This window comes from Hippocampus zosterae, chromosome 20 (genome assembly GCF_025434085.1).
Source record: "Hippocampus zosterae strain Florida chromosome 20, ASM2543408v3, whole genome shotgun sequence".
NCBI classification, from domain to species: Eukaryota; Metazoa; Chordata; class Actinopteri; order Syngnathiformes; family Syngnathidae; genus Hippocampus; species Hippocampus zosterae.
Genome location: NC_067470.1, coordinates 8,868,222 through 8,882,593, shown reverse-complemented (window position 1 = coordinate 8,882,593; position 14,372 = coordinate 8,868,222). Strand labels below are relative to the sequence as shown.

The 14,372-nt window shown below is 42.8% G+C and overlaps 1 long non-coding RNA gene across 1 annotated transcript in view; it reads right to left on the bottom strand.

Annotated features, from left to right (window-relative positions):
• LOC127593258 (uncharacterized) overlaps positions 1-14,372 on the bottom strand; it is a 35,955-nt gene extending 21,583 nt beyond the window's left edge. The window contains exons 1-2 of the long non-coding RNA XR_007960360.1: positions 14,112-14,372; positions 12,493-12,599 (exon numbers count right to left, since the gene is read on the bottom strand). This is a non-coding gene — a long non-coding RNA (uncharacterized LOC127593258). The remainder of the gene's footprint in view (positions 1-12,492; positions 12,600-14,111) is intronic.

Here is a 14,372-nt window from a genome sequence, read left to right as displayed (position 1 = left end):
TTTAATTAGTTTTAAATGGTTTTAAAACGCACACGATCAGGCTCCCGCTTGTGCAAAGTGTTGTTAAAGCGATCAGGATCCCGTTTTAGAAGATTGCGCACATCTGGAAGCGGTGTTAGCCGAATAGGATTGAGCACTGCGCCATACGGTCAGCAGATCTCGCATGGTTCTAAATTTGCCGATCTCTGACAGGGGAGCGGGATTAAAAATGAAATGAGCGTTGAACAAAAAAAAACGGACAGACTGAAGGGACGGGAGAGAGCTACAGGTTCCAAAAAAAAAAAAAAAAAATAGTGGATCATCCCCTTCACATCCCATTGCCGCTCTCCTTCACCGTTACCTCGGTGAAGGCGAGCCAAGGCCCAAGCTCCCCTGGCTGCAACTAAGTGGCTTGCTGGCATATGGCGTAACCTCCATTTGAGTGCTAAAAGCTGGAGATTGTTTTTGTGGAGCAGATGTTGGCGGGCATTGGCAAGCGGCGCCAGCTGACTGGGCCACACAGCTGGGAACACCGTGCATGTGTGACTGTGTGTGTGTGTGTGTGACCCACATACAGGGGGAGCCATCGTCAGTGAGAAGTTCGTCCTGTATTGTCTTTGCCTGGCCCGGTTGTTAGCATTTCTCCCATTTCCACCCTCACTTTGTGAGGTCGATGACGAGGCTTTAAATGACTACATCATGTTTTCGAAGCCACTATTTTTCTGTGGCGAAAACTCAAATTCCTCGAAATTATGTGTCGGCTCGTCTGTTGAATATACGCAGAGTTGAAATTTGGGAGCAAACAGACAAAATCTCAAAGGCAAGTTGGCAAAAATGACACTAAAAGGGGAACTTCAAAATCAAAATGTCTGACTTCCTGTGTCAGTTTTGGAGACCGTTTTTGTGGGCCTACCAAATTTCATGTTGCTCAATGAAACCGACTGACCATACGGAGTTGTTTTGAAAATGTTGGTATTTTTGGGGAGGGAAGTCTGGAAAATATTAATGCCCTTTTTATTTATTTCAATTGGAAATATTTAAATTACAAAAATCTGCTTTGTTTTGACTTTAAAAATATATATGAGACTTAATTAGAACGCCCCGTCGTATAACCGATTCCAAGATTTGGTTGCTTCATATTGGACTCAAATGACCCGTTTCCGCATCGATTCCAGGTACTGACAGCGAAAGGCGGACACTTTATGCATCCTGCCCAATTTCCCAAACACAGAAGTGTCTCCGATGCCAAGGGTGGACAAATGAAGATTAGGCTGAGATTATAATAAGGATGCCAAAGCCATTATCCAGTCTACTTTAACAAATTCCGCGCCTTAGCGCGAGCAGATGGGACCAAGACTTTTGGGTGGGGAATATCCGTCACCCAGTTGGCTCGGGAAAAAAAAAAAAAAAAAAAAACCCAGGATAAACGGCGGTAAAGGTCCACTATGTTTACTTGGTGTCACTTTCCGCCATTGCTTTCTCTCCACTTTGAATTGTGCCATCATAGCAGAGTGCTATACATCCATTTTTACGCTCGGTGATTTTATTACGTACGCCGGGGGAGTTTCGAATCAACTACTCAACCAACCCCGCCCAGCGTGCCAGCAGAAAGACGGAGATTGGGCAGAGCAATTTGGCTCCGGCTACTTAATTATGAGAGTGTTAAATGCCGTATGCTGCGAGCTCGGGCAAAACAAACTGGCCGGAGGTCTGCGGCAAAAAGGACATACATCCCTCCCAAGCCTTCCCGCTCTCATTGTGAGGTAAAAAGGTTGAGAATAGCCTGACACTTGACGGGGTCAGGAGCGAGCACTACTTCAAAAGTCATTGAGGGGGGATTAACCCACCCCCAACCCACCTCCAGCTGCATGCATACAGTAAACAGAAGACTGAAGCGATACTAAGTGCAGCCTTGAGGTGACCCCCAACGAGTGCATTTTGGACACAACAGTCATTAATTGACGGTGTAGATTGCATGCTTATTAAACCTAGCGAAAGGTAAAGTGGTGAGTTTATGTCGGGGAGACCTCATTTAACACGCCTGGTAGGTTGCGGGACAAAATGAAGGTTTTTTTTTGTTTTAACGGTTTCAGGGACAGCGGTTACTACACTGGACAGCTTGTCATGTTATCAGGTTACAGCAATAAGTATCAAACTTAAGGCTCGGGGGACAGATCTGGCCTGCCGGGTCAATTTGTGTGGCCCGCGAAAGTAAAGATCTGTACCAAAATGTCAAATTGTCATGTGTAATAAATAACGTTGAGATTTGGTAATAATTTTGTGACCCCGTTTCCCCTCACTTGAACAATAATTGAAGAAACTATTTTCATCGACTTGACTGATTTCAAAACTAGTAATCTCTTCATTTGTTGTGTACAAGTGATCATTTTGTGGTTTCACTGTCATAACGGTCCTCCGAGGGAAGACGTAACTTCAAATTGGCCCGCGACTAAAATTAGTTCGACACCCCTGGGTTACAGGGGGCCTGAAAGGGTTAAAGACACAAAGTAATTCTATGTTTTGTGGGACTGGGAGAAGCAAAAAAAAAAAAACAATTAAAAATGTGCCTGCCAAACGGCTGGTTGCCACCAACAATGGAACCCCAGCAGACTCAATTTATGGTGCATGTTGAGATGCTAAATTTGTCAGCTTTATTTTTTATAAATTTGTGATGCTAACATTTTCATCCTGGGAAACCTCACTTGCTACCAATATGCCGTTAGCCCATACGGCACTGGAAACTTTTGTCTGTTGGAAGTCTGTCAACCCAGCGATGCCTCTCTCAATATCTTTTTAAGTCCCTCAGCATCGTATGCTGCCAAGTGCAGGAGTAGCACATGTCCATCAAAGTCAAGATGATATGAGACGTGAGGGGCTGAGGCCTGCTCACGAGTTGGATGGACGGGAGAGTGACTCGCTAGAAAGAGAAGGTATCAGCACGTTGGGACTCTGATGCTTACATATTATACAGTAGCCAGAATATTTGGGCTAACTGAAATATAATCTACCCTGGCTGGTGATCCCACACTTGTCAATAGCCCACTTTCTGAGGTTCCTCTGGCTGGGAAAGTTCACATCAATAGGATTCATTTTGGCGACAATGGGAAGGGTAGAACGGCGTGTGGAATCGTTTTGTTAGCTTGTTTGAGTCATTCAAAAAATGGAGTGGTTAGCATCTCCCTGGAGAGGATGTTTTCAGGTGGTGGAGTGATTTTTTTTTTGTTCAGGTGTGGACAGACTTGTGGAATTGTTTTGGAAACGTGTTTGAGTAATTCGTGCATACGCTGTTTGAATAGAGAAGTTCCTAAAGCAGGCCAAGTTAGCATCGCGTTGATGCTAATGACGCTAGCTTGGTTTTGTTTTCAGGTGCTGGAATGACTTCGGGACATGGTTGGGTTCAATAATTTTTGCTCTGCATGATAAATAGGTTTGGCAAATGGAGTGAGGTTCCTGAGGTTGGTTAAGTTAGCATCTTAACATACTTCCAGCTTCAGGACAAGTGGATTTTAAATGCTGGACTGACTGACTTTATTTTGTTCGACAGTTCAAGCACTTGATGGATAAGAGGTTCAGCTCAGATCCTCAGACGTCCGCAGTCTTACAGTCCCCCCGCAACCCATACCCCCACCCCTTTGAGCGACGCAGACAAAGGCAGCTTCCACGGTGCGTCACTGTCATTCCGCTCATCCCCATCATATCCACTCCGCCGCTCGCAGTCGTCAGCTCTGACGAGCCGTCACCTGAGCTGACAGGTGACTGTCCTGAGGCGGCGCAGCGTTCAACGGGGAGAGCCTTAAACCTGCCAACGATCTGTCAGTCTCCCGCAAAACCGTCTCCTGTCATGTCATCTCCGCCACGCCAATCACGGCGACGCGTCAACTTTGTGTCGGGGAAGAGTCGCGGAGATTACAATCTAATACAACGTTGCCCTGAGCTGCAGCGTGGGGAGAGTAGGGCAATTATTACGAGGCGGGACAAATAATTACAAATCCGATTTGTCTTCCGTACGCATTTTACTTTTGGTCTAATTGCTTGAGTGATACAAAAGTGAGGTTAAAAACTCCAGAGGGCAGATTGGTAAATGGTATCGTTTCTCATGCTTGTACGTTTTTTCCATATTTGTAAATTTTCAGGCGCCGTAAGCTATGATTTTGTTGAAGTACGGCGTTTTCATGGATGCGTTGCCGTTGTAATCTCAATTTGCGACGAAAGATCTATCCGACCGTGTATGGTTAATGGACCTGAAACGTCCCGAAGGCAACTGACAAAACTAAACTGCAGAAATAATGCTCAGTCAAAATAGAGTGGGGGCTGGATTTCCTCATTGAAATGATATTAATCAATCACATCTAATGTGCTTTTCCAAAATTTTGACTCAAATAGTTGCGGAAAGGACTGTAAAACCATGATGATGCTAATCACTAGCATGTCAATGGGATTTTCCATTATATGCTAAGAAGGCGTAAAGTAGGTTGCTTTAAAAAAATTACAATCTCTTAGTTGGATGTTTAGTTTGACAGTACACTTGAAATGGGAGTGGGATTAAGCCGTTTATTTTTAGCAAAGTGCGTCCTGGAAGGAAAAGTTTGAGGATAAATGATTCATTGAAACCAATCTCAAACTTGAGCAGTAACCAAGATTCACCAGCACGCTCCCTTGTTGTTGTCCTTCTCTCGTGATTAGACAGAGATTCATTTGAGGAATGGGAAAGGTTGCACTGACCTTGCCCCGTAATCACACATTTTGGGATGGGGGAGGCAGTCCGTGCCATATGGCTAACGATCACAACAATACATCAATTTCATCCGCGGCATCATCTTTTATCTGGGAAAATATAATATTTTTTGGGGAGGGGGGGTGTTTTTTTTCCTGCTCGGTGTAATTCTACTCAATTGCCTTTCCAAGACCTCATTTACAAATACGGTTTAGTGAAACCAAATGGTGATACTTTAACACGGGGTAGCTAATGATGACGTATTCATTGATTGAAGAACGGTTATGAGCGGAAGAAGCGCCCACCCTCCAAGAATGTACTGTAAATGAGTAACCTTTAGGAGGGCTCAGTGGCAGCAGTGGCAGATGGGCAGTAACTGGAATGGGGATGGCGTTTGGCTCGAATAAATATCCGCTGGTTGTGGACCTTACATATTCTCCAAAATGAGATCACACAACGACAAGAAAAAGATTTTGGACTTTTGGCAATCGCTGCCATCTCAATTTGGCGCTGTGCAAATATGAAAAAGTGAATAACGTACGAAGAACTGCCCAAAATTTCCTGTGCAGCCAACGCGGAGTCCCTGGAGCTTCTCGCGAATGCAAAAAGTGACCGTTTTAATCGCAAGTTGGCAGCAGGTTAAAGTGACCTTGGGTCTGTGTATACACGCACACACACGCACGCACACGGGTTACGGGATGATGCGGCCCTGGTGACCAAACCAAATTAAGCAGCTGTCACCGCCTACCTGCAGCTCCGAGCCGGCCGATGATGATCAACTTATGAGCAGTCGGGGAGCGCAAAGCGCTCTCCCTCCTCCCATTATCATTCCCAATCTATGATTACAGCACTTTTAGGTTTGCTTTTAACGCAACGCGGAAGATACAAAACTAGAGCGGGGCTTTAACGACGAGCGGCGCGGTTGTCCGCCGCCTGTACGACAGATCCCGCACAATGAATAATTGAAAAGAAATGCAAATGCTTCGGATTCCTCATCTGTAAACATTCTTATCCTGAGGGAGAGATGACAAAAGGTGAAGTGAGGTCTTGGCTCGGTGCCGCCAAGATGTTACGATACATAATTCATCACGGAACGTGGGGAATACAAGGCTGAAATAAAATGGGGCTGAAATTTGGAACTTGATGGCTCTTCGGTTTATGGCGGCCACTAACCTACATCAAAACGCAACAATTAAATGATTCATCGACAAGTAATCGATAAACTGGTCAATAGAATCGTACAGGGTGCTTGAAAGGGTTAAATCGGAGATATGAGTCGCACCCAGAGTTCAACGCTAACACGGTGAAGCAGCACTCCGCCGTTATGCTGCACATAAGTAGAATAAGCTGCCAAAAGAAGTGAAATCGGACCAGAGTTGTAAATACCAAGCGCTAAACGTTCTTTTAGTCGGCTCCGTTAATTTCTTTACTTTGCTTTTCAATGTCCATAACTATTTTTGACAAACATCGAGTTACCTGGTGGTTGAAAAATGACCGCAATACCTCAGAGCATGGATGGCATGACTTCCTATTGTTGTAACACTACGCTGCATTTCATTTGTCCCGTCTGCAACAGATTATGTAATGTCAATCTGCCACTGATGAGTAGTCGCAAAAAAAAAAGGGGGGGGGGGCTGTGGGGGGAATAGTGACACGTGGTCGTCGCCGACTCACGCCATTTGACTTGCTAATCAAGCATCAGATGCTGTTTAAAATGCATGTAATTCAAGGTTTATGTCTACCTAATAAAAAATAATATACAAACAATATTCCTGTCAAGCATGCCGAGTACATCGGCTTGATCAACGGGCTGTTTCCGATATTTGGCAAAATCATATTCTGTTCACGGATTAATTACCCAATTAATTTTGAAAATATGGTTCATGAATAAAAAAATTTTGGGGGTCCCTGAAAGCTTTTTAGGGTGTTTGAATAAATATTCGGGTGATGTTGAAATCTGTTACTGCACAAAACACACAAAAATCTGCACATTTCTGGCCTGATTTTAAGAGCCAGTCTTGGCCGATTAAATCGTCGATTCATTGGCTGGGCCCTAATTCACACTGTTAGATATTACAAGATATGAACATCCTATTTCATTGTACATTTAGTTTTTTCAAGAGTCGGATCCATTGGAGAAATTGGAGACGGCCTTTTATTTTAATGCTTCATTTGTCATTAAATCTTTTACTGTTTACACAAAACATTTTGTTCTAGGTTGCCCACCCCTACCGAATGGAAATGGAACGGGCGCCCCCCCCCCCCCCACTCCTCCCCCCAATCTCTCTGAGATCTCAAATCTCACATTAATAACAGATCAACTTCATAATTCAAGACTGAAAGAGGAGAGTGGAATTTGCATGCGTCTATATGCAGTCGGGTGGTGGGGAGAGGAGGGGGGGGGGGGGTCCTGACACGGGGGTGCATCGCGGGTGTCACAAGGAGGCTCGCAGATCAAATAGCCGCACGTAGCTTGACAGCAGGTAAATGATGTGTCAAGCGCAGGGGATGCATTTCAATCCTCGCATATTTTCCAAAAGGCTCCCCGCCGTTTCCCCCGCCTGCAAACACAACCACTCCACGCTAACTGTTTCTGATTAAAATGTCAATAAGGCGGCGGGGCCCTTTCATCTCTCAGCCCCCGAGCTGTCCGTCTCCTATTCCCTACCCGATCTGAGCGGCGGGAGGGTCCCTCGCGCTACACGGATGTCCGTTTATCCACTCCGAGTACTGGTGTCGCGTAATAATCCGCGTCTCTGGGGAGCATTTAGCCTGATGGGAAAAGCTGATTGGGGCCCCCCCCACCTTCTCCGCCTCCCCCGCCATCGCAATCAAGCGGCTGCAGCTGCAGGTGGCTGCGAAGGTAAATACTGTTTTCCGAGGATGAAAAAGGGGAAACAAACAAACAGTCGCTTTTATATCGCCTGTAAAAGATTTGGATTCCTCGTCTGTGGAAGCACTTTCGTAGAGCAGCTGAACTTTATTTCTATATAATCAGAGAATCGGGTGTGTGCCATTAAAGAAGAATTTGAGAGATTTGTCACCTAACATTGTAAGAGGGTGTGCACACTTATGCAAATACATTCACTTTCTTAAAAAAAATTTAATCAGTTGAGTTGTAACATCAAACCCCTAGCATATTTAACACAGAGGTGTTGACTTTTCATCCCCACTAGCTCGAATTCTGAAAAAAATAAAAATAAAAAACAAAAAGGGAGAACATTGAGAACAGGTAAAGAAATGGTGGGATGCGGTGAGAACGGGCAGCAGCTGTATCAACAGATGCTCGTGTTAAAGCGTCCTTACTCATGTGTTCCCCTCTGCTTGTTTGTTTGCTGCTAATTTAGCCCTCCAACGTTGGGGGGGTGGGACGACATACAGCTTTGTTGTTATACTAACAAGGCAATTAGCAATCAGTACACATTTTGGGAGTGCCTACAGGTCCTCGCTGGTCACCAATTCACTGATTTCTAATGTCTTCGTTAGCCCATACACCCTGTATTGTATCGTCTCCAATGGGGCCTGTTTTAATAGCGTACTCATTAGCTGCTAGCTTAGCGAAAAGGAGAAAGAGGGAGCAGTAATCCACATAAAATTGTCGAGTTTCGACAAAAGAACAAAAACTAAGCTGATAAAATTATGCAAGTCTGGTTGTTATTCATTTTACTAAATGATTTAAGAGGACTTTGGACAAAAAAAAAAAAAAGAAATCTGTAAGTTGGCTAACTAGATGATGCACAAGGGGAAGTAAAAAATGTTTAATAGGATGAATTGAGACGAACAGCCAAGAAATAAGCACAAATTAATTCGAGTCAGGTTGTTTCTGGTGGGCTATTAGCAGTAGCCAACCTCTTAAAATAATTTCACAAGATTTATTTGATCAAAAAAGCAAGCAAGTAGGCTAAGCTAGACGACATGCGAGGAGTACAGGTTTATTAGCATGATGCACGTTTTTAGTCTGTTAGCTGTAGTCAACCTGTTCTTGAAACTATTTTGCGGGACTTTGTGCCAAAAAAAAAAAAAAGAATATGTGATCAAGCTAGTTCACAGGGGGGAGGGGGCTAATAGCTTCAATTGACACAACCCCCCCCCCACAAAAAAAGATTCTTGCAAATGGAAATAAGAATACCCCCAAACCACTTACAAAAAAATAAAATTCAACAAAATTCCACGTTTTTGGGGGGCGAAATTTACGACTGTGGTGCTTTAATCTTTTTTTTTTGCCTGATTAGCACAAACTTGAGTCTTTAGACTGCTTGCTAATCCTTATGACATGAGCTATTTGAACACAAACACTGCAACAGCACATTCAGACATTCAATCCAAACAGATTCAGTCATATATTCTTTATCCTCTGCGAGAAGCTGAATCTATGCCGTATAAACGTCCACGCAACTTGAACGATACAAAAATCTGTAGTCAGCGAAAGATGCGCTATTACACCAGTGCCATCTTGTAGCCTCGAAAATGAAGTCAAAGAATTCGTTCTAATGACACAACAGACCATTGATGGTCTCCAGCACTCTGTGGCCTCATTTCATATGCACATTCATCTGGCCTGGGACCGCACAGCACGGTGGGGGGAGGGAGAGGGGGAGGTGCCTTGCCGCGGACAACAGTCCCCGGGGCAAGGCCCTCTGTTCACGGGTTCCTCGGGGGGCCGACCTTCCCACTGACGCCCATTTACCTGCTTCAGTTCATTTGAACGGATGTGACGGCCATATGCGAGGCAGTGGGAAAGCAGAAGATTTTGGATAGTCATAAGACTGACACACATGGAAATTGATTTTTCAAAATTAATTCATACCAAAAGTCATTGCAATTGAAATGAATCTTTTCCCAAAGTTAACGGACAATTTTACGTAATATTTTGAACCATCACACAATAGGTTATGGGCCACAGCAAGAGTATTTTATTGTATTTTTTTTAAATAATCAAATACACTACCAATCATTCCACCGATTAATCAAAATTTTAATAAAAGTTTTTTATGATAAAAAAGGAACCAAATGCATGTGAAGTTGTTTGGTGTCAGGAGAAATCCCAAAGGGGAGGTTGGGGACATTTATTTTGAACAATGAATCGATTAATGTTACTTTTGTGGTAAAAAAAAAATGCTAATCTGGGATATCGGTCGAGACTTGATATAATAAACCTCTCATAAAGTAAAACAACTCACCCTAAGCCTGATTTCTAAGAGTTGTTAGCCAGTTAACAGACCCAATTCGCTGACACCCATGTCACTCACCAGGACAGGCTCCGCCTTTTAAAGCCATACACACTCCAAGTCACCAAGAATACCAAATAAAGTGATGTGTACCTCACACGTAAAAATTCTCGTTTAATAATGCAAAATGGATTACTCAATAATCATAGAATATTCAATCTTTGCAGCACGACCTCGTTAGGTTCCAGCTCACCTGTGATGCTATCGGACTGATTTCATCATCGAGGTGTAGATATGCTGATCCCACACACACACATGCACACACACACGCGCACACACACACACACACACACACACACACACACTATGTGAGCAACTCCTCGACCGTTCATCTGCCAACACATGACAGACAATACGGTGCCTCGGAAACTTTGACATGACAGACCCTCGTCCGGCTGCCCGTCCCCGCGCATCTCCCCGCCCCCGTGACAGGCCTGTTGTCAATCATACACAACCACACCAGGACAGAGGGGACAGCATTACAACACGCAACTCTACTTTCATCATCGGAAAAACAGAAATGATTTGTTCAAATACAATTAAAGTAAGATTAGACTCAGTGCGAAGAAATAAAATGTAGAGATATATTTGTTTTCAGATCCCAGATTGTCCCACTGCAAAAATACAAATACATAATAAAAACAATCCATACCAATATTATAACCAAATATAGATTAATAAGAATATTAATTCAAATATATGCATTTTAAAAACGTTAAATATAGGATCCTTAAGAAATGTGAAGACAAACATAATAAAGTAATACACCGATACAGTGGAATTAATTCAACAAACTACCAAACTATGCCACGGGCAAATGTGCTCCAATTAAAGTGTGGCGGTCTGAATTCTGGCATGTCAATTACGCGTCACGGCGTCAAACGGGCTACTGGCGACAAATTTCATTAACAAAGCTGCCGTGTACAACCACGGCCTCAAAATGGCCGACATAAATTTGAACCCGCGGGGGGCTCCGTCAGCGGGCCCCGCATTACAACAAATCAAGCTCCTCTCCTTGTACCCTTCATGAAACCGTCCCCTTGTGTTTGGCAGTGGGGGTCGGGGGGGGGGAATAAAGGGAAATATGACACTTTATTTCTAATCATCGTAAATTACGGGCATCCATCAGGTGAGGCTCAAATTAAAACTTGCGCCTTGACAAAGCAATGGCAACGCTTGGCTTGTGAATCAGTCTGATTTAACGCCAAAGACTTTCAGTCATCGGGGAGCAACAGAGGAATCGAAAGCGATACATTGTCGAGCTTTAGCATAGATAGTAGCTGTAGCTAGCTAGCGGCCACCACAAAGCAAAAGGCAAACGATGAACGCTTTCATGCACAAATAATGCTAACCTGATAACCTGGTAAGCTGTCCACTTTAGTAACCGCTGTCCATGAAAGGGTTAAAGCAGTGCTACTCAAAATTTTTACACCACCCCCCAAAAAAATAAATGTTAAGTCACACCACAACAACAAACATTGAAAAAGGCCCAAATGTTCATCAAAAATAAAAGTACACAAGAAAAATAAAGCACACACTTGATGATTCCACCAAAATGAACTGAACATAAAAGATTTAGCAAAAAATGCTTAGTACATAAACATTATAAACAAGTGAAGTCGACTTGAACATAAATATTGATTTAGGGCACACGCAATCAAAACACTAAGATGGCTAAATGGCAAAAAAAATGATATGAGGCACACATTGTTCCTTGGCTCTAAGTCAAACCCATGAAGTAAAAGCAATCCAATTTGTTTGGGGGGGTTTTTTGTTGTTTTTTTTTTCTTGAAGGTAGTATTATTCTAACCCTAAGCGAAGTGCTGTCGTCCTTGCAGAGCCACCCCCGTGTCACGTTGGGTCACAGATTTAAGGCCTCGGAGTCAAAAAAGGCGATGCTGTAAAAACGGCTGAAAACTAAAAGCCACTTTATTGGGGCGAAATTGCGAAACTAATTAGTGTAATTGATCAAATTATCAGTTTAAGTGCACACGTTTAACATGTACTTTTTAAATATATATATATATCTATATCGATATAAAATGATTAAAGGAGGCAGTCATTCAACACGAGTGGTCCAGCACAATGGAATTTTCTCCAACTCATCAAATAAGTGTGGCAATTAACTAAGTGAGGGTTTAAGAGTAGTCCAGAGGTCGAGAAAGGGTAAAAAATACAATAAAAGTGAATTATTATTATTATTTTTCTGAAGGAAGTGTGGGCAGAAAGAAAAGTTCAACACGCCCTTTTGCCCTTTTTATGGCTCAATGTTTTTAGCAATTTAATTGAAAGAGGCCTTTATCCGTCCGGTTTGAGTTTCAGAAACAATTACGAGGCACAATGTACACGGAGTACTTTATGTAACATTTTCGCAAGTTGAACTATTTTAAAAATAGGTGAAGGGCTGCAGCTCGTCAAGTATTCAGACGATTAATCGACTAAAAATTCATGTTGAATTAATGAACAGAAAGATACGTCCAGGTATATATGCTTTTTTTTTGTCCACTAGGGTCACCATCATCACAGTCGATAGTAGTTCCAACAACACCTGTCCGTACTGCTTTAACTCACCTGTTTTCCGGGTTTGGTCACATGAAGTCCACAATGCGAGCTTGAGGGCACTTTGATGTGAATCTCAGTCGACAGCAGAGTGCGGTAGAGATCAAAATGGCAGCAAGCTGAAATGAATGAAAATGGTCGGATTAATCTACGCAATTCTTATTGCATAAACGCAATATTCATCAGAATACCTTGTGGAGGCACAGAGAACATATTGAAATGTCCACAATGACACGACTATCGATCGCCAGTCCATGGTGTTTAGCGGATTAGCTTTAAGCTAGCAAGCTTTTCTAAGGCTGCTTTATGTTTGACACTAAATTTCAACCAAGAGTGGTAATAAAACTTGAAGCTACTTTTGTTTGCTTGCAATTGGCCAAGGGATTGTCTGGAAAAATCCGCTATCAGCTTTTTTTTTTTTATCTTGTTACTGCGTGACAATTTGAGGAATCAGTACATGACAGCATGAGAGTAATTATTACTAGGTCCAAAGGGAAGTCCAACAAGCCGTTCTGATGGCAAATGTTTTTGTCACTTCAAAGAAGAAGTGTGACGATACCCAAGGTCGGTTTTGCACTTGGTCCAATGGGGACAGCAGCAGCTCTCCCTGCCCAGATTAGCGTTATATCGAGCAGATGGCGCCTCCATTTTGAACTTTTGCACTGGCATTAAAAAAAAAAAAAGCTTGAGTGAGTCGGCCTGTTTCTTCTTCTTCTTCTTCATTTCCTAGTGTCACTGACAGAAGCTGCGCACCAGTTGAAGGGGATGTGTGAAATACCGTTCAGCGCTCAGGACACAAACATGATGGCGAGGGAAGAAGTGGCGCACGGTGCGGAGGACGAACATGCTGCTCAGTCACATGCTCGCCAAAGTCATCTAACAACCGCGGCATCCAGACACCCATTGTATTCAAAATGATGGTGGAAAATCATCTACAGTGGTACCCTGAAAAAGCTTGTATCCTAACATATATGCATAATGGACACATATAGATACACACATAGACTACAGATCTACTTAGGTTAAAAAAAATTTAAAACACCAAAAAACATTTCAATTTGAAAATCGTTTTTGATTTAAGTGTGAAATGCGAGTGCATTGAACTGAATCGTTCACAAGATTGAAACACACGTTGACATATAACAAGACTCACAGGCATATATACCATATCCTCTAAATAGTGCTTCTCATTTTTTTTATAAGTATCACATACACTGTACTTCTCAATTACCACCATAATGACAAAGACGGGCACTTTAGCATATTTTGGTGGTCGGTACTCCGTCCGCGACCTGGAAACCGGCTAATATTAAAGCCACATACAATATGGCGGATGGGCTGACATAATCGGTTCGACCCGGTTCAAAAATTACCTGCTACAGACTTAAAAACAAACAAAAGAATTGAATGAATACTCATTTTATATTTCCAAAGAGTTTACCGCTCCCGTGGATTGTTCTATTAAACGGTTCAAATGCCTCTTTAATTGCCGACACTAATGTAATAGTTTGTCCTTTCTCACTTGCTGTACAATTATGCACCATAACAGTTTAAAACAGGGGTTGGCAATCCAAAATATTATATTGGACCACACCTTTTGCAGCGTGTTAACTATCGTAACTCACGTGTACTGTTTGAAAATGCTTCTCTCGGTCCTCCAGATTTCCATTCTTCGCCACTACCATCGGTGAATTATACACGAAATGCCGGTTTGCTGACAACAGCCACCTGCCTGGCATCCCGGCATGCCAATAGAAAGGTGTGTCGCAGGCTATGACGCAAATCCTCGTTGACAGAAATGTTGAAATTTAATATTTATTCTACACATTTTTTACAGCATTGGAAAACGTTAAGAATGTTTTTGTCATGTTTGTCCTCCGACAGAAACCATA